General features: G+C 51.5%; 2 long non-coding RNA genes across 2 annotated transcripts; both read left to right on the top strand.

The window, feature by feature from the left end:
* The first annotated feature begins 52 nt into the window (after positions 1-52).
* On the top strand, positions 53-1,006 carry LOC129651390 (uncharacterized). The gene is made up of 2 exons (XR_008714115.1): positions 53-186; positions 305-1,006. It is a non-coding gene; the product is annotated as an uncharacterized LOC129651390 (long non-coding RNA).
* Positions 1,007-4,917: 3,911 nt separating this feature from the next.
* Positions 4,918-18,014, top strand: LOC129651389 (uncharacterized). The gene is made up of 3 exons (XR_008714114.1): positions 4,918-5,669; positions 15,436-15,543; positions 16,886-18,014. It is a non-coding gene; the product is annotated as an uncharacterized LOC129651389 (long non-coding RNA).
* Positions 18,015-18,796: the final 782 nt, after the last annotated feature.

The following is an 18,796-nucleotide window of genomic DNA, read 5'->3' as shown; positions in this document are numbered from 1 at the left end:
CACTCACACGTTCTGTAAAGCTTCCTGAAATGTCTGAGATGTGCCAGGCACTGGGATGCAGGGGTGAATGAGACCCTGTCCCTGCCATTAAGGCTCAAAGCTGCTGTCGGTGACAGATGACAGAAGCGCAAACAGGCCCTTCCGCTCGCCATGGTTTGGAGCTATGGGAATGTCTCGGAGCCCGAGGTGAGGGGAGATTTTCAGAAAACATTTCCTGGAGGAAATTGTTCTGAGCAGAGGCTCGGGGTGGGGAACATGTGATGTTCATACTCACCCATTACTTAACCCAAATGGAACATTCCAGATTCTCGACTTACAGAAGAAGGAGGTGCAGATCCACAGGCTTCAGGAGCTCTGCTTCCAACTAAATCCCCGACCAGCCGCAGTGCCCAAGGATGAAGAGCCTTCCACAGCTTCTGCCCGCAGGGGCTGGGGAATCAGAGTCTAAAGATGGGATCTGAACTGCAGCTCTGCCTCAAACAGACCACGCCCTCTGGTCTCTGTGCTTGAAAGATGCGGCCAGGTTGTAAGAACCTGAGATCGTGGTTGTGAATAGCGCCCTGTCAAAGGAGAGCCATGCTGTCATTCCCTATCATTTTATTGTTCAGCTGGAAGTGTTCTGATATCCCCAGCAGGACGGAAGCTTGGAGAGCACAGTCATATTGCACTTCAATATTTGTCAATTCCTTTGCACCAAGTATAGGGCTTAATAATGTGAAGATTTATCAGGATTCTGCGTGCTTTGTGTGTGCATGTGTGACAGAGACAGAGAGAAGTGGGGAGGATGTGTGAGTGCTGGCTTGTTTCAAGAAACTCTTGCACTGAGGGTCCCACATGCACACTCGTTGGCTATGGTCCATATACGCACATCCCCTTCTGTCCCCTAGCACAACCATACCCTTGACAATTTTACTCTGTGCACCCCATGAGTGCCCTGGAGCAGCCCTGGCTCCCACTCACTCACTACGTCCCCAGGATTCTCTCTCATTGGCCCAGTCAGATCTCACTTCTTGGTCCATGAACCAACTTAATTGTGGATTTGGAGGATTAGGTGCCAGTGCTAATTCCTCTATCATAAAGAGATGATGCTGAACCCTGGGATGAGGGGTCCAAATCCTGCAGAGTTGGAGAGAAAATATTCTGGCTGGTAGGATTCTGGAGGGAGAAATCATTTTAGGGTGATGGACCTTCCAGGTGGAAGAGAGAGCAGGAGCAAAAACAAAGAGACTGGCTAGGGTAGGCTGAGTCTTAGGGATGATGGTGGTGTGGAGCAAGGGGAGCCTGGAGCCTGGCATGATAGCTATGGTCAGGCATACACACCAGGTGCTGTGCTGGTTGTTCCATCCGGCTGGGGCATTGTGAGTGCAGCTGGCTTTGACCGCCAGGTGGAGCAGTTGGTGATGGGCAATGAAGTTGGGCCTGGAGCAGAGGATACAAGCAGCCACGCATGGGCTTCTGGGAAATGAATGTGCAGCTGTGTGCTTGGTGGGCCTGGGGGAGGCCCAAGGCAGGGAGGCCTGGAGGGAGGTGGCTGGGACAGATCAGGGCGACAGTGGAGAGGTTGGCCAGGCGGGTCAGAATGGAGAGAGAAAGAAAGGATGGCACGACAGCCCGGATGTGTGGCTTGTCACTGAGTCACGGGGAAGATACTTCTAGGGAGCCAGAGAGGAAGGGCAGCTTGGAGGGGTGGGAAGGATGGCAGGCTTGGTGATGGGACACCTGAGCCCGCCCCATCCCTCCCCTTTGTCTAGAGGGATCAGAAGCACCACTTGAGAAGCGCCTGCTGGGTGCTATGCATGGGCGCCTGTGGCTATATCATCCCATTTCACAGATGAAACAATGAAGGCTAAGGATGTGTGTGGCTGGCTGGTATTGCAGGGTGAGGGTCGGACAGCACCACAAACGCTGGTCTCTCCCCTCCCTTCCTCGAGCCTGAGCTGGCACTGACAGCCCTCCCCTCCCCGCCAGTTACATGCCCACCTGGGCAGTTACAGCCCACAGCCTGGGCCGGCTTGAGGCATTTCTCTGAGCTCAGGAGGATAGTAAGAGCTCTTTTCTGGATTCCCACCCTCAAAGAGCCCAGCCCTCTATTTGCAGCGGCTTACTTACTCGGCAGGCCCTTTGATTTGCAAGAGAAGCAGGCGGCAGGGCTGTCCCTGGCCACCAACAGATTTAGAGATCTGGCTTCGGGTGGGAAAAAAAAACCTTCTTTCTCCTCTCTCTCTCTATTTCCCTTTTTTCCTTCCCCGCCTCCTCTTCTGACTTTTTTTTTGAAGATTATTTTTAACAAGGGATTTGAAACTTCAGATGAGGCAAAGCTCTGGGACAACGGGAGATGGAAGGTTGATGCTGATTGGCTGGAGAGAGGAGCGGAGATGGAAGGTTGATGCTGATTGGCTGGAGCGAGGAGTGGCCCGGAAGTAGGACTGACTCAGTCCTGTCCCTTAGCATTGAGTGAGCACCCAAGTGCACACATCAGGCTGGGTGCTTGACACCCATCCTGTCCTCCCCATGCTCCTAGGAGGGAGATTTAATTCATGTTCCAGCTGGAGAAAGAACGTTTCGCTCCAGGTCACACTGTGAGTAAGGGGTGGAGTCTAGCCGTACCCACTCCTGAGGCTGGGACGCTGAAGATTACTGGGCCCTCCGTGGACCCCATTCCCCATGAGACCAAAAGCAAAGGGGCTCAACTCTTTCTTTGCCTTCTCTGCTCCCAGACAGATTCCTGGACATTTAGAGATGTGCTTCGCAAGAGTCCATTTTTCTGGTCAACCAAGAGGACTTACTGAAGCAGGCTCCTTCCTTCCTTGGCTGTCCCATCCTGGGTAACTTGGGACTGTAATGGCGTAAGGACATTAGCCTAGCTCTGTTTTCAACCCCTCTTTGTGACTAGGAGAAGAAAACCCTAGCCTGGGAACCCCCAGGGTCCTCACTCTGCCCACTCTGTGACTATGGGCAGACTTTCTAAGGAGGTGACCGCCTTTCTAAGGTGGGCTCCTGTCCCTTCTGCAGGAGAAGCATGAGGTGGGAAAGGACAGCACAGGATGGTGGTGGGAACCTGGCTTTAGAGGCTCATTGATCCTGATAACGTTTGACAGCAGCCTCCCATCACACCTAAGAGAAAATCCAGAACTTCCTACAGAGCCAGTGAGGTCCTGCCTGGTCCATGCTATCCATCAGCTATCTGTCTTTGCACAGGTCCCAGCCACACCAGCCTCAGACACCCTCAGGGCCCTCTTGCCCTCCTCAGGCCCTTGCATATACTGTCCCCTCTTCCTTCACTTCTGGATGGTTCCTCTTTGCAACTTGGGCTGCAGGGAGACCTGTCCACCTGCTACCGTCATTTCCTCAGCAGCACTTGCGGCCGATTCTGACTCTGCCACAAGGCCAAGCATCACCCCCAGTTTGTATATCTTTGCATTCCAAGGGCTCCCCTGGAGCCTGCTGCAGCCTAGACTCACCATGTGTGTGTGCTAAGTCGCAGCAGTTGTGTCCAACTCTTTACGACCCCACAGGCTGTAGCCCACCCGGCTCCTCTGTCCATGGGATTCTCCAGGCAAGAATATTGGAGTGGGTTTCCATGCCTTCCTCCAGGGGATCTTCCCAGCTCAGGGACTGAACCCACATCTCTTGCCATCTCCTGCATTGGCAGGTGGGTTCTTTACCCCTAGCACTACCTGGAAAGCCCTTGTCCATGGGTACCTATTAACAAATCATTGACTTTAACCTGGCCACTCCCTCCATTTCTTTTTTTGCAAAATGAGTATAAGAACATCTACCCCATAAGGTTGCTGCAAGGGCAAGACCAAGTAAAGGGCTGGGCCTGAAGGACCAGAAAATACCATCTTCTACTCATATTAATATTCATTCTCAAGTAGATCCTGTTCAGTGTGGCTGGCACACACACGCATCTTGGAAACTGGCAAAGAGGAAACCAAGATTCATTCATAGAGGCAGCTCAAGACTGGTTCATAGGCATGCCGGCCACCTGGGTGCTTGGAGCTCTTTCCTGACCTGTCCATGCCTCCTGCTGACCATGTGGATGGTCATGTGGCCTCCTCTTTTTAAAAAATATTTATTTATTTGGCTGTGTTGGGTCTTAGTTGTTCCACGCGGGGTTTTTGTTGCAGCACATGGGCTCAGTAGTCGAGGTACGCAGTCTTAGTTGTCCTGCAGCAAGTGGGATCCTAGTGCCCTGACCAGGGATCAAACCCACGTGCCCTGCACTGGGAGGTGGATTCTTAACCACTGGGCCACCAGGGAAGTCCCCGTGTGCCTCCTCTTTCCTCATCGTGTCAAATATGACTGATGGGATACAGGATGCAAGACCTCGGAAAGAATGAGTGGGGTGTGGAGATGCTTCCCATGAGGGACCAAGAGCTGTCCCTCTACATGCTTCCCCACCCCCATAACAGGCTAGTCAAGCCCTTGGTCTGCCTTCCAGCTTGCCCATCCCATGTCCTTCAGCGGACTTCCCTCCCTAACGAAGGACATTGGCATGAGCAAAACATCTCCAGCGACTGCCTCCTCGCCACCTGCTGCTGTGGCTGTCTCCCCACCTGAAGCCATAAATACATATGCAAAGGCCAGTATGTTAATTTGTGTTTAAGCTCGGAGCCCTGACGCCACCTAGAAAGGGGATTAGGCGGTGGCCGTGGGTGGGAGGCAACAGATGGCCTGATTGCTTTTACCTGTTGCTAATTTGTTGGGCACCGATTCCTCGTTTGGCTTAATTGTGCCCAGACCTCCCCAGACAGCAGGGTGCCGGACATTGGACGGCCCTCGGGTACGCACATGGGGCGATGAGTCAGGCGCCTGCCTGGCAGTGAAATGTCTGCCTTGTTCTCTCCTGATTGGGCTCTGATCCCTCTCCCGGGCCAGGCACTCAGGACCCTCGGGGCACAAGCTGCAGTGAGGAGGGGGCTGACAGCGGGGCAGCAGGCCTGACCCTTATGTTAATCAGCTGTGTGACCTTGGGTGGGTCGCTTAGCATCTCTGGGCCCCATCTGCCTGATGGGGAAATGAGCCTAGTCACACCTGCCCTATCTACTTCGCAGGGTTGCTGTGAGCGTGCGCTGAGATAATGGACCTGGGAAGCACTTTGACATGTGGAAGCCTCTCTAATAGGGAGGCATTATTTGCCAGCGGAGCGGTTAAGAGCTTGGATTCTGGAGTCAGTGAGACCAGGGCTGAATTCTTCCTTAAAAATTTTTTTTGTTTATGGCTGTGCTGGGTCTTCATTGATGTGCATGGTCTTTCTCTCGTTAACGGTGAATGGGGGCTGCTTTTCATCATGGTGTGTGGGCTTCACATCGTGGTGGCTTCAGTACTTGTGGCTCCCGGGCTGTAGAGCACAGGCTCAATAATTGTGGCCCACAGGCTTAGCTGCCCCGCGGCACATGGGATCTTCCCGGGCCAGGTACTGAACCTGTGTCCCCTGCATTGGCCGGTGGTTTCTTGACCACTGGACCACCAGGGAAGCTCCGGGACTGAATTCTGACTGCCACTTATAACTGTGAGGCCTTGGGCAAGAAAACTCAAGCTTCTGGAGCCTCAGTTTCCCCACCTGTGCTCTGGGTGAGACTAGCCCCTACTTCAGGGCTGTTGGGAGGAGCAAAGAAGTTAATGCACCTGCTGGTCCGGCCCTGTGTCCCCAGAATGCAGCCCCGGTGAGCCATTTTTATTTTGCTACTGCTCTCCCTTCAAGCCTCGTCTGAGCTTCACCTATTCAGTGAAGCCCACTGTGATCTGTGTTCCCTTCTTGTTTTTTGTTCAGTCACTAAGTCATGTCAGACTCCTTGGGCCTCCACAGACTGCAGCATGCCAGGCTTCCCTGTCCTTCACTATCTTCCAGAGCTTGCTCAGACTCATGTCCATTGAGTCAGTGATGCCATCCAACCATCTCATCCTCTATCACCCCCTTCTCCTCCTGCCCTCCATCTTTCCCAGCATCAGGGTCTTTTCCAATGAGTTGGCTCTTCGCATCAGGTGGCCAAAGTATTGGAGCTTCAGCTTCAGCATCAGTCCTTCCAGTGAATATTCAGGGTTGATTTCCTTTAGGATTGGCAGGTTCTATCTGTGTCCCCTACCACTGCCAATTGTCTCCTCCTGGTGGAACTTGCTGGGGGTTTATTACTTCCCCAATAGCTGCAATCTGGTGGGATGGTAATCTGGGGCTTGTGAGCCTGTCCCCAAAAGGACAGCACATGAATAAGTGTGGCCTGAATTCTGAAAGCATCTTCTGGAGTAGAAAAACCAAACCTCAGAAAACAGGGGGAAGCTCATGAACCCACAGGGCAGGGGCCACAGCGGAGGGGCACAGCTGGCCTCCTTTCATGCCTGGCCCTTCAAGTGGTCCTGGGGCCCATCTACACCCAAACCTGACTCCCCAGCCTTCCCGCCGATCCTTTGAGCCTCAGATATACTTCCAGAAAACTTCCCTTTGCTTCTGTGAGCTTATCTTTCAAGAACCTAACTGCTATACCCCTAGGCCGTATACATACTTCAGAACAGCACTGAGAACTTTGAAACGTCTTCTATATTTGACTCCATGATTTGTTTGTTTACGGATCTTGGGCAAAGCCGATCGCCTCTCTGAGCTTCAGTTTCTTCTTCTGTATAATGAGTCAGGGGGCGGGTGGAGGGGAGGGCTCCCTGGATTATTTGGAGGGTGAAAGTGTCCTGCTGGCCTCAAGCATGTTGCTGGCCCTCAGCGATGATATGACTGGTTGGTGGAGCTCTATCAGTGGAGGATGAATGGCATCGCTCTCATTTGAGATCATGGAAAAAACAAGGCTTGCAAGTTTGTTGAGAAAAGCATCCCTTTGAGACGCTTGCTTGAGGGCTTATTGATGGAGAAGTCATCGTCTCTCTCCTTGGCCTTTGAGTCTCAGGGAAATGCACAATTATTGAATGAGGGCATGGAAGGTGGCAGAACGCTCTCTTGGGTCAAGTGGGAGTGGGGGGCGTGTAGGGGGAACCAGGGCCAGGGTAGGGGGCGGCAGGTGCTGTGGTGGAGCGGGCTGGGTTCCTTGCTGCGCCTGTGGGAGAGGGGAGAGGAGGAAGCTAGAGAAGGAGGGAGTGGGGATGGGAGGAGGTGGTGAGAAAACCTCTGACTTCCCTTTCCAGCCTTCCTGATTTCCATTGCATTTCACCCTCTCCTCTTATTTATTTTTTGATATGCTAAGTATCATGCTAAGTTTTTTTTTTTTTAAGTTTTATGTATTTTACTTCTGTCTGTGCTGGGTCTTCATCGCTGCATGTGGGCTTTCTCTAGTTGCAGTGCTCGGGCTTCTTGCTGCAGCGGCTTCTCTTGTTTCGGAGCGCGGGCTCTAGGCACACGGACTTATTAGTTGCAGCTCGCAGGCTCTAGGCATGTGGGCTTCAGTCACTGTGGCACACGGGCTTAGTTGCCCCGTGGCCTGCATCTTCCAACGCAGCATCTTCCCAGACCAGGGATCGAACACTTGTCCCCTGCATTGGCAGATGGATTCTTAACCATTGGACCACCAGGGAAGTTCTCTCCTCCTAAATTTGATTCTGCATCTAAATAACACCCTCCCTAAATCATGCCCCCGCCCCGCCACCCGCAGCCCCTCATCTGTGTTTAACTTGGAGAGGACACATCAAATGGTCCAGGAGTTTCTCACCTGAACTGAAGCCTTGGAGAAGGCTCTCCTGCATGGATCTCTCCGGTAGTTTCCCCTCTCCCAGGTGGGGGCAACACGGGGTACCCGGAACAAGGGTACATGGAGTTTGAATGAGGAGTTTCTCAAGTACCCGCTGGAGGCTTGGAGCAGTTCACAACCCCCTGTGCTCCTCTCTCTATGCAGAGCTGACGCTCTCTACCGTGCAGGAGTTCCTCTTTACAGGGTGCCCAGTACGGCACCCAAGATGTAAAAGTTCCATCTTTACAAGATGCTGGGGCTGCTGCACATCCTCCAGCCTGACACATGTTCACACGTTTGGTTCAGGGATCTCACTGCATTCGTGTCTGAGGCAGGGATGTGAAACCATTTCAGTGCTACAGAGCCTGATTACATCAGCCAGTCGGACCCAGGGATGGTTTTTTTGGGGGATATTATTGAATCTGTCCCACATTCACCTAAATTCTGCTCTTGCCCTTTTTCACATCTCTCTTCTCCAAGTCTGCTCTGCCAGACACCCTCCCTTAGAGTTAAGAAAACAGAGAGAGAGAGAGAGGGAGGAGCCGCTGCTCTGGGCCAGCACCTCTGTTTACCTTATTCCTCTAATCCTCACCACAGTCCTTTGAGGCTGGTCATCTTCTCTTTGTTGGGAGTGAAAACATTGAGGTTTAGTGAAGTTAAGTGACCTGCCCATTGTTATGTGGCTGGTGGAACTCGGGTTGGAACCCACAGGCATCTGAACGCCTCTTTATCACGCTGGCTCCTCCCTCGGTCTCTTAGCTCACAAGCATTCACTGCCCCAGTGGTAGCTGTAGATTCTTCCATCTCTTCTGACTCAGAAACCACATAATTCTATGACATCTAGACTTCTGCAGACTCTAAAGCAACTTCCTTCCTCATACCATTTACTCCCACTGTGTTCCACCCCCATGGAAGGTACACTGACCATACATATTAATAGTAATCCAGATAATGGTGGAAAGCAGAACAGGCCAATAGGAAAGGAGATGGTGATGGAAGGTTGGGGGTCTGGCTCTATGTGTGCTTGGCAAAGAGGTGCTGTGGAGCCCAGCAGGAAGCAAGCTTACCCTTAAACCCAAATTTGACTGATGTTTATGGAGAAATGGCTGCTCTTGGAAACCCAGCAACCAGTTGCTTGGAAAGTGTTGCCGAATTTTATCAGGAATTTCTGGGGCTTCCCTGGTGGCTCAGACTGTAAAGAATCCACCTGCAATACAAGAGACCCAGGTTCAATCCCTGGGTTGGGAAGATCCCCTGGAAAAGGGAATGGCTACCCACTCCAGTATTCTTGCCTGGAGAATCCCATGGACTGAAGAGCCTGGTGGGCTACAGTCCATGGGATTGCAAAGAATCAGACACGACTGAGCAAGTAACACTTACCGGGGAAAATTGGCGATAGGAAAATAACACTGAGAAGCTTGGGAAGACCAGGAATGATGATGCTGCATTGGAAGTCAACTGCTTAAAAAAGGACAAAGAGAAGCAGTTCTCAAAGGAAGGAGGACCCCAGGGAAGGCAGGACCCCTGTCCCTCACCCCTCATCCATCATCACTGGGACCCTACAACTTGTGTAAAAGGCAGCATCTGGGTGAAGGTTGAACCCTTATGGGATTCTGCACACTTTATAATTAATCTGTGTTTAACTTAGCTGTCCCAGTGCCCCTCACCATAGCTCTCATCCACTTGTGGGAAAGTGAGAAAGACAGGAGTGAGTTTTTCACAAAGCTAAGCATTCATTTTCAACAGGATTCTCTCCCCCCACCCCAGTATTCTCTCTTTCCTATTTTCTTGGTGCTAAAACATCCTTTTATGTATGAAACAATGTTGTTGGTAGACCAGACTTGACTTCTTAAGCATCTGTGCTTGGCAGGATAAAGTTGACAAACTTATGTTGAATCCTTCAATTTTTCTCTTGAAAATTTTTGCTGAACTACAAAATCCTGAAGTCTGAGGACCACTGGATTGTACACTGTCAGTTATCATTCGTATCAACTCTCTTCCCAATCTTGAGGCAATTTTTTTCTGCTTAGTACAGATAGTCTTTTGAAATTCAAATACTTCAACCCTGGGCTTAAATTTAATAACTTTTTTTTGGTCTACAGGGTAACAGGTATTATATTCCACATATGCCATAATTTGGGCACAGGATATATTCTTTTATAAGATTGTATCTTTTGCTTTTCTAGATCTGTTACTATGACTTGCTTTGAAGAGTGTTCAGTTCTTTAAGAAGACTCCATCTATGACACCCTAGGCTGGACTGAGGTTGGGAGGGGGATGAAGGGGAGGCGCGGAAGGCGATGAGTCCCCAGGGTATCCTGTGACAATTTAGATAGAGCAAAAGCTCCGATTTTAGGCAAGAGACTGCTAAGTTCCTTGGCCTGGGAAGGTCAATGCCAAGAAATTCAAATGGCAAGATGGGGGAGAGTGTGTTAGAGAGATCAATCATTTTAGAGGCTATAAGGATCTATTACAGAATGTAGTGGAGAATGAGAAGTGCCAGGCGTTCTCGACCATGGGCAGGCAGGCAGCAGTTAGGGCTGGAGCTCCGTGTATTCCCAGTGGATGCTGTAAGGTTAGAAGCTGGGTGTAGACACTGCGTGCGTCCCTGGAGCAGGGGTTAGGGCCTGTGGGTTAACATCACTGCTGTGCCAGACAAAATGCGAGGTGGCACCACATCAGTGCGTTTTGCATGGTCACAACCACTACTATTGATAATGCAGAGTGAACAACCTACTTCCTTCTTCCTGTCTTTTCCTGAGCGTGGGGTTGAGGAGTGAAATTAACTATAAATGGCTGTGAAGGATCTTACTGGGGTGATGAGAATGTTTCAAACTGGATTGTTGGTAATGGTTGTACATCTTGAAGAGGTACTGAAAAATCGTTGAGTTTAATGATTAAACATAAAATGGGTGAGTTGCATGGTATGTAAATTATACCTCAATCCTGCTTTTGAAAAATGAATGAATGGATGCTTCCTGGGCATAACTGCCTTAGTCAGGGATCTTGGAGAGGTAGGGAGCTGGTGGTGGGGACCAGGGCAGGATCTAGACCTTTCTGGCCCCTTCCAGCTGATTACCAGCATGGATGAAAGGGGCCTGGTGGGTGTGGAACAGGGACGGGTAGGAGCCTAACAAACCCTTTCTACTGATGGAGCCTCAAGATGAGAAAGCCTCTGAGGCCAGGGTGTCTGAGGAGGGAGGGCGGGAACAGAGGAACACCCCACAGTTGGCAGGCGGGAAAAGGGTGCAGACAGGGAGGTCTGAAGTCAATAACGGCTTCAGGGAAACAGAAGGGCAGCCAAGGGAGGAAATAAACCCATGGAAAGTCTTGGGGCCGCCAAAGGGAATAAGAAGGGCGTTTTACAAATATATCAGGGGAAAAGGAATCCTTGAGAGCCGCCCAGGCCATTAATAAATGAGAAGGGAAATAAAATTAATGATGATGATAAAAATGGCTGAGCTGCTGAAGTGCTTTGTAAAATTGGTCTTTAACAAGGAAAAGAAGAAAAGAAATCCAAGAGATGGGCAATTAGAAAGGGACAGAAGCCCTGGCAATTGAGCTGATGAAAGGTAGGAAAGAGAATACTGAGAAAAATTGGCTGATGCCTGCCCAGTTCAGATCACCACATCCGGATGCAGAACTTGGGGTCTGAAGGGAATTAGGTGATGAAGGGATGAAACTGTTGGCAGTTGTTTTAATTATATACATAGTTAATTTTCATATATATATATATGCATATATATATATATATATATATATATATATATATATATACACACACACACTTTTTTTTTAGAGGAGAGACAGTGAGGATTCAAGAGCTAGAGATAGAAGAGGAGGAAGTACTATATTACCATCGTATGTCGAGTTCCTCCATGGGGCTTGGCACTGTGCTGGGTACATTGCACACATCCTATCATGGAATTCCTTCAGTGGCCCTGAGTGCTTCTATGATCAGCCCATTTCACAGGCTGGGGAAACTGAGGCTCAGAGAGCTTATGTGTCCCTCCAAGATTACTCAGCTACACACATTGGTGGTAGACTTCAAACCCACATTTCTTTGACTCCCAAGAGGGTTCCTTTCTGTTCTACCAGCTGCTTAGTCTAACTTTCAAGATTGGATTCTACACATCAGACAGAAAGGTATCCACCTGCCAGTGACCTACTTCTAGTGACTGTTCTTTGTCCTGAAGCCTGGGGATTCTGACAACATAGACACCCCTGTCTGGTTGTAACTTTGAGATGTTTAGGGAGGATCTCAGACTTCACGTGTTACAGAGAAAGAAGTGGGGCAGAGTTTGGGGAATGATGGGCCTGAGGCCACAGGATGTCAGTGTCCTCAGCGGTGTATGGGATCCCAGCGTCCAAAGGCCTAATCACACCTGGGGAACCGAGGCCAGAGAGCAGGCAAGAGTTTGCTCGAGGTGGAGCCAGGAGCTGGAGCTGACTTGAAGTCCAAGACTCAAGGGTTTTCTGCTCTTCTTGGCCCAAGTCCATCATTTGCCCTCACCATTGACTTCTTTGCTTTGTCCTACAGGACTGACCTTGACTTTGATTCTCAGCTTTGGCTCTGTCCCCTTCTCTCTGCTTTTGGTGGCTCACGCCAGTGGCTTCTTTAATCTAACATCTGTTGCTGTTTTGTTAACCCTCATGCCCTGGGGGCAGGGGGTAAAGGGTAGGGATGAGGACAAGAGGGAGTAGCCCATATGACCCCTCTTGTCCCACTGGGGGCCTGTCGCTGAGGGGTCTTGTGCATGGTGTGGTGAGAACCCGCCTGTGATCGATTCAAACCCTGGCCCAAAGTCCTTACCTGCTTCATCTAACCCTTGCCACAGTTTCCTCCCATGTGGAGTTGACTTCCTCTGGACATTGGGCTTGCCCATGTGCCTTGCTCTGGTCAGTGAAATGTTAGCAACATGGAAAAAGCAGGGACTTGGAATGTGCTGTGTGGGTGGGCATCTTCCCTTGTACATCTCTGCCATGAGATGACCATGCCACACCCATCCTGCTCACTGAGGGTGGATGAGACACAGCTAAAGTGGAGCCTCGCCAGCCAGCTCCAGCCCGTCATGAAGAAGCAGAGCTATCCTGGCCACCACAAAAGTGAAACTAAAATTCACTCAGTTTTGCACAACTCTTTACGACCACCTGGACTGTACCGTGCCGGGCTCCTCTGTCCATGGAATTTTCCCGGCAAGAATACTGGAGGCAGTTGCCTATCCCTTCTCCAGGGGATCTTCCTGACCCAGGAATTGAACCAGGGTCTCCTGCATTGCAGGCGGATTCTTTAGCAGCTGAGCCACAAGGGAAGTCCACCATGGTTTGAAGCAGAATTTCCTGGCTGCACTTAGTCCAGCTAAGCTTCCACTGACCTGAATATCTTTGAGAATAGATATTCATTATCATATACCACTGAGATTTTTGTGGTTGTTTGTTACACCTCATAACTAACTGATAGACAAGGTATCAACACCATGTGCTTAGACAACTCTAGTTCCTATTTAAAAATCTCTTTTCCCCTCAATTTATTAAAATAAAAATCACTAAGCCATGTGATGTGTTTATAAGTTTGGGTTACTGTTTTTGAGGAGCTCGGCATGGGGGAGGTAAAAAGATGATCACAAAATATGATGTCAAGAAACGCTTCCTTTGGGCGGGGAGTAATGATCTCTGAGTGAAGTCTTGGGGGAGGAAAAAGAAGGGAAGGATGCTCAAGGCAGAAAGGAGCGAAGCAAGCTTGTTCGTTGGTGGAACACAAGCCCTCTTTGTGCTGGGGCTGTTACCCTTAGCATAGACAGGCAGCTCGAGTTCAGGTTTGATTGTGGCATTTTACAAGTCCCTGACCAAATGTTTATACGAAAAAAAAAAAAAAATAGACATCAACGACAGCAATTTATTACCAGATGATGAAGTTCAGGGAAACTCTATTAAATAAAAAAGTGGCACAAGAGATGATAAAACTCAAAGAAACTCAAAGGGGATAAAAGACTCAGGGTAGCGTTGCGGATGCAATAAACAACAGCATAATCTAGGAAAGCCAGCGGCGCAGAGGTAATTACACGCTGACACCTGCTCCTGGGAAGTTGGGCTGGGGTCCAGGCGGCTGCTGACACGGGGGTGCCCAGCACTGCCCTCACCCCACCTTACCCAAGCCTTGCCTTTCCCCTGGGCTTCTCCCGGCGTCCCTTTCCCTAGGATTTTTCTCAGTGGCGCTTGCTTCCTGCCGGGGCGGGAGGTGGCTGGGGGCGGCGGGGAGGGAAGGTGGGCAGCCTTTCGGACCCCACGCAATAAACACGGCCTCTCCCTCGAGCCCACCCCCTGCTTCCAACGCTCCCCCTCCCTCCAGCCCAAGTGTGTGTGATTTCCGAGTTAATCTGTCTGCACTAATTAAATATTGACGGCTGTTAAATATTCATGGGGCGTTTTAGCTGGCAGGTTTGATGTCTCCAGGCCCTGCTGACTGCAGCTCCGCTGACGGGCCATTTTGACTGGGCACGTTGCGCTCCTGACCGCCCCCTGTCATCCAGCTGTTCCCAGCTGCTCTGGGCGACCCCACCTGCTAGGGATCGCTCAGACCCCACCAGGACACGCCTGTGAGCCTGCTCATTTGGGAGGGGGTGCTGGCAGCTTTGGCCCTGGGGGCTTGATATGTGCCACAGAAGGACTCTGGCCTGGGGTGTGTGTGTGGACAGGGAAGGGGTGGAACCCAGGGGTCGCTGAGAGGTTGGGTGGCCTGTCCTCCAGTGGGGACTCCTGGAAGTTCCTTCCGTCCATCGCCTTCCGCTGGCAGCTCCGGTTCTGGGCCGTGTGGGAGGTGCTGGGGAGAGTGGTGGCCAAGGACAGCCTTTCGGATCCCTGCAGGAGGTCAGACTGAGTGGCATGGTCCTGCAAAGGGCGGTTGCGATCCCCAGGGAGAGTGTCGTGGAGCTGAGGAGTCTCAGGAGACGCCAGCCAGACTGGGGAGGGGGAGGTCAGGGCAGGCTTTGCAGGCTGAGACCGCATGCAGAATCCTGGGAGACAAGCAGAAACCAGACCTGCTGGGAGGAGAGGGTTATTGTGGAAGGTCTCTCATCAGGGGAAGGGCACAGACAGTGAGGGCCTGGGCAAGTGTGAGAGAGAGGAGCCCTGAGAGTGGGCATGGAGGCGTTCTGGAGGCTGGGTGCAGACAGGGGGTGTGGAGGGGTGGGGGGTCCTGCCCCGCCCACGATCAAGGACTGTGCTTCCTTCCTGTCTCATCTTCTAAGCCCAGCCCGCCCCAGCGCCTCGCTCCCCAAATACCTGGTTACCTCCCCTTTCTCTTCCCTGGTGGCTCAGATGGTAAAGAATCTGCAGGCAATGCAGGAGATGCAGATCTGATCCCTGGGTCGGGAAGATCCCCTGAAGGAGGGCATGGCCACCCAACTCCAGTATTCTTGCCTGGACAATTCCATGGGCTGAGCTGCCTGGCAGGCTAGAGTCCATGGGGTCATAAAGAGTCAGACACTGAGCGACTTTCATTTCACATCCACTTCCTGTGGGGGAGGACGGGTGGGAAGGGGAGGGTCAGGAGGGCTGAGGTCAGAAAGCAGGAAGTCCTGGGGGGGTACTTCTCCCTGGCTGGTGGGAAAGTCAATTCATTGCTGGGTTTTCTTTATTTTTTAAAATTATAGTTGATTGGGTTAGGTTCAGGTGCACGGCCTAGTGATTCAGGATTTTTGCAGATTATTTTCCATTAGAGGTTATTACAAGATACTGGGTGTAATTCCACTGATGCTTTGTACCACAGAGCCACACAGGCTTGAAGTGGGCCCGGCATCTTAGGCCTAAGAACCTGGTTTCCTGAAAGGGGCTCATCTCCCGGGAAAGGAGGTCGGACTGCAAGGCACATGTGGAGGTCAGTCAGCTTGCAGCCACAGGCCATAGGCAGATGGCTTCCCGAGGCCCCGAGGAGACCCCAGGACCGTCCACCTGCCCCCTCCCCTCTGGGCTGTGGGTCTATTGCTGGCCTTGGGCACCTCTGTGTGGCTTCGAAACTCAATGCAGGGCCAGGGTGTCCAAGATGGCCACCTTCCTCCCGGGTGTGCAGTTCTGGTTGGGGTTGGGGACGGAGGAGAGGCGGGTGGAGGTTGGGGAAGGAGGAGGGGAAGGGGCATCCACGTGGTTCAGGGAGACACCACCAGGGTGATAACCCGTGTCACCTCTCCCTCTAGAGGGAGAGGCTGTGCCCTTACTGTGCTGGGTCCCCGAGTCTGCCTGGCCCCAAGGACTTGTGAATCCCACTGCATTGAGTTTTGGGTCCAAGGGAATCTGAGAATCTGGAATGTTCCCTTTGTTAAAGAAACCTGGGGCAACAATTCGGACAGTAGCAATTATAACTTGTACACCGAGTGCCATTGTATCAACACTTCACATGCATTATCTCATGGGACCCTGCTGGCTAGAAACTTCTATGGCCCACATTTCACAGACAAGGAAATCGAGGGAAAGAGAGGCTGAGAAACCTGTCCAGGGTCACAGCTGGCCTCTGAACCCAGGCGGTCAGACTCTAGCGTCCACGTCTTCAGATCAGTGCTAGTGGTTTTCAAAGTACCCTCAGGCAAAAATCCCCCTTTGTTGCTCAGTCGTGTCCGACTCTTTGAGACCCCATGGATTGCAGCATGCCAGCCTTCCCTCAAAAGCTTATTAAAATGCAGATTCCAGGCCCATCTTGGTCCCACTGAATCCGAATCCTCAGGGAGGGCTAGGAAGTAGGTTCAGCTGGCAGGTGGGTCCTCTGTTCGCTGTGCTGGCACCCGTGGTCTGGTGGTCTCCTCCCCCAGGGATGGAGCAGGTAGGAAATCAGCCTGGGAACAGGAACCCCCACCTGACGACCCCAACTGCTCTGATGTTTAGCAAAGTGCTCTTTAAGATGCCAGCCTGACTTGGAGCTGCTAATGGAGCCCAAAAGAGTTAGTGTTTCCCTTGGGCCAGAGCTACAAAGCAGAGACTGTAAAATGCTGGGATGCCCCACAGCAGTGGCAGCAGAAACCAGGGAGGGAGGCAGGCCAAGCGGAAGGAAGGGCTCAGGGCTGAATTGAGGGCACAGTGTTTGGCCAGCCACCCTCTCCTGAGAGCGATGGAGTCAGAAATGTGTTGGGATACTGGCTTTGAAGTCTTGAGTAAGCAACTGATGGCCTCCAAGGCTCAAGATTCTGATCTGCAGAATGGGCTGATGGTTTGTTTCCCTTACCCTGCAGGGCCGCTATAAGCCTCAGACAGATGTGTGACGCGCAGAACACCAGCAACGGAGGCCTCTTACACAGTGCTTTGTTGTCGTTACTGTTTAATCACTGAGTCAAGTCCAGCTCTTTGCGGCCCCATGGACTGCCGCTCGCCAGGCTCCGCTGTCCACGGGCTTTCCCAGGCAAGAAGACTGCGGTGGGTTATTTCCTTCTCCAGGGCATCTTCCCGACCCAGGGATCGAACCCGCCTTTGGCAGGTGGATTCTTTACCACTAAGCCACCCAGGAGTTACTTCCTGTGTGTCAATCACTGTTCTGTGCGCTTTACATGCATTGACTCCTTTAATCCTCACGACAGCCCTGCCAGGCTGCTATCATGACTGTTCCCAGTTGTGAGACTGGGGCATGGAGATGTTCACGCACTAGCCTGCAATCTGCAGGAGGTCAGAGGCAAAGCTGGGGATTGAGTCTTGCTCCTCAGACTCCAGAGTTGTTCTCTTAACACCCAGAGGCGTCCAAAATAATAGTCTCTCGACCTCTGCTTTGCCAAAACTTCTGGAAAATTCTACGCTCTGTTATGAACAAGGCCCCTTTTCAGTGGACGATCGTCCTCTCAGGAAGCCCCCTGAGCTGAGAATGGATATCTCCTTGGTCGGCTTGAGGCAGGAGGTAGATAGATGCCCCCTCCACCCCACTGCCAGGGTAAAACAATTGGAGATTCATTCTCTGTGAACTGAAACTCCAAGACCAGAATAGCAGGACAGTTAAGGCAGGAAGCTGGGCCCTGCCCAGGCCACATCTCTCTCATTCTCGATGTGAGGAGACCTGCCCGACCACACAGGCACAGAAAAGCTCCTTGGAGATCAAAGGGTAGTGATGTCAAGGGATGATCTACCCATAGGCCTTTGTGGTAGGATCCATCTTGGCTAAGAGATGCGTGCGCAGACATGGGAGGATCCTCAGATGCATCAAATATGGACTGGGAACCAGGCAAATCAAATGATGAGCCAAAGGAAAACCAGATGAAACGCCCCATAAACGTAATTCAAACTGCCATGCGGGTGTGACTCTGACTCTCTCTCTCTGAGCCTGCCCATCTGTCTATCCACACATACTGTACCCTTTTCTTCTCCTAATAAATACTTTATTTGCTTCAGTACTTTGCATCTTTGTGGAATTCTTTTCTGCAAAGCTGAAAAGCCGGGCCCTTGTCACTGACCCCTGGCCTCGTGGCTAGGATTTGGTGCTCTCACCGCCGTGACCCAGCCTTGATCACTGGCTGGGGAACCGAAGCCCTGCTTCAAGCTGCTGCAGCCTGAGGCCGCCCGAGATCAAGCTGAGGCTCTTTTATGGGAGATTCACCCACTCACGCCCCACCCACTCGTCATTGCACAGGAGCCCTAGTCATACACCCATCCTGGGGACACCATGTGGACACTGACTATGACTCCAGGGGGAACACAATCGGGGAACAACAACAACAAGGCAAATAACAAGAGACTAAATGAAATGTACAGTGTGTGAGGGTGCGGCCACGAAACGGAGCAGGACCCCGTGGGGCCTTCTGGGGACGGGCCTTCTCCCCGTCCTCTGCTTTAGCTCCTCCGGGAAGTATCTAGATGGTAGTAACCAATGCACATTTCCTGAGTTGTTTTGCAGATGTAAAAAAACCTCCCCCACTCCAACAAAAGTGAAAGTTGCTCAGTCATATCTGACTCTTTGTGATCCCATGGACTACACAGTCCATGGAATTCTCTAGGCCAGAACACTGGAATGTGTAGACTTTCCCTTCTCCAAGGGCTCTTCAACCCAGGGATCGAACCCAAGTCTCCCACATTGCAGACAGATTCTTTACCAGCTGAGCCACAAGGGAAGCCCCTCCAACAAAAGGAAGATGTCAACCACTTGCAGTTGAGAGAGCACGTAG

The sequence above is a fragment of the Bubalus kerabau genome, chromosome 4 (genome assembly GCF_029407905.1).
Source record: "Bubalus kerabau isolate K-KA32 ecotype Philippines breed swamp buffalo chromosome 4, PCC_UOA_SB_1v2, whole genome shotgun sequence".
NCBI lineage: Eukaryota > Metazoa > Chordata > Mammalia > Artiodactyla > Bovidae > Bubalus > Bubalus kerabau.
The sequence above is the reverse complement of the archived record's forward strand: the minus strand, read 5'-3'. Positions and strand labels throughout refer to the sequence as shown.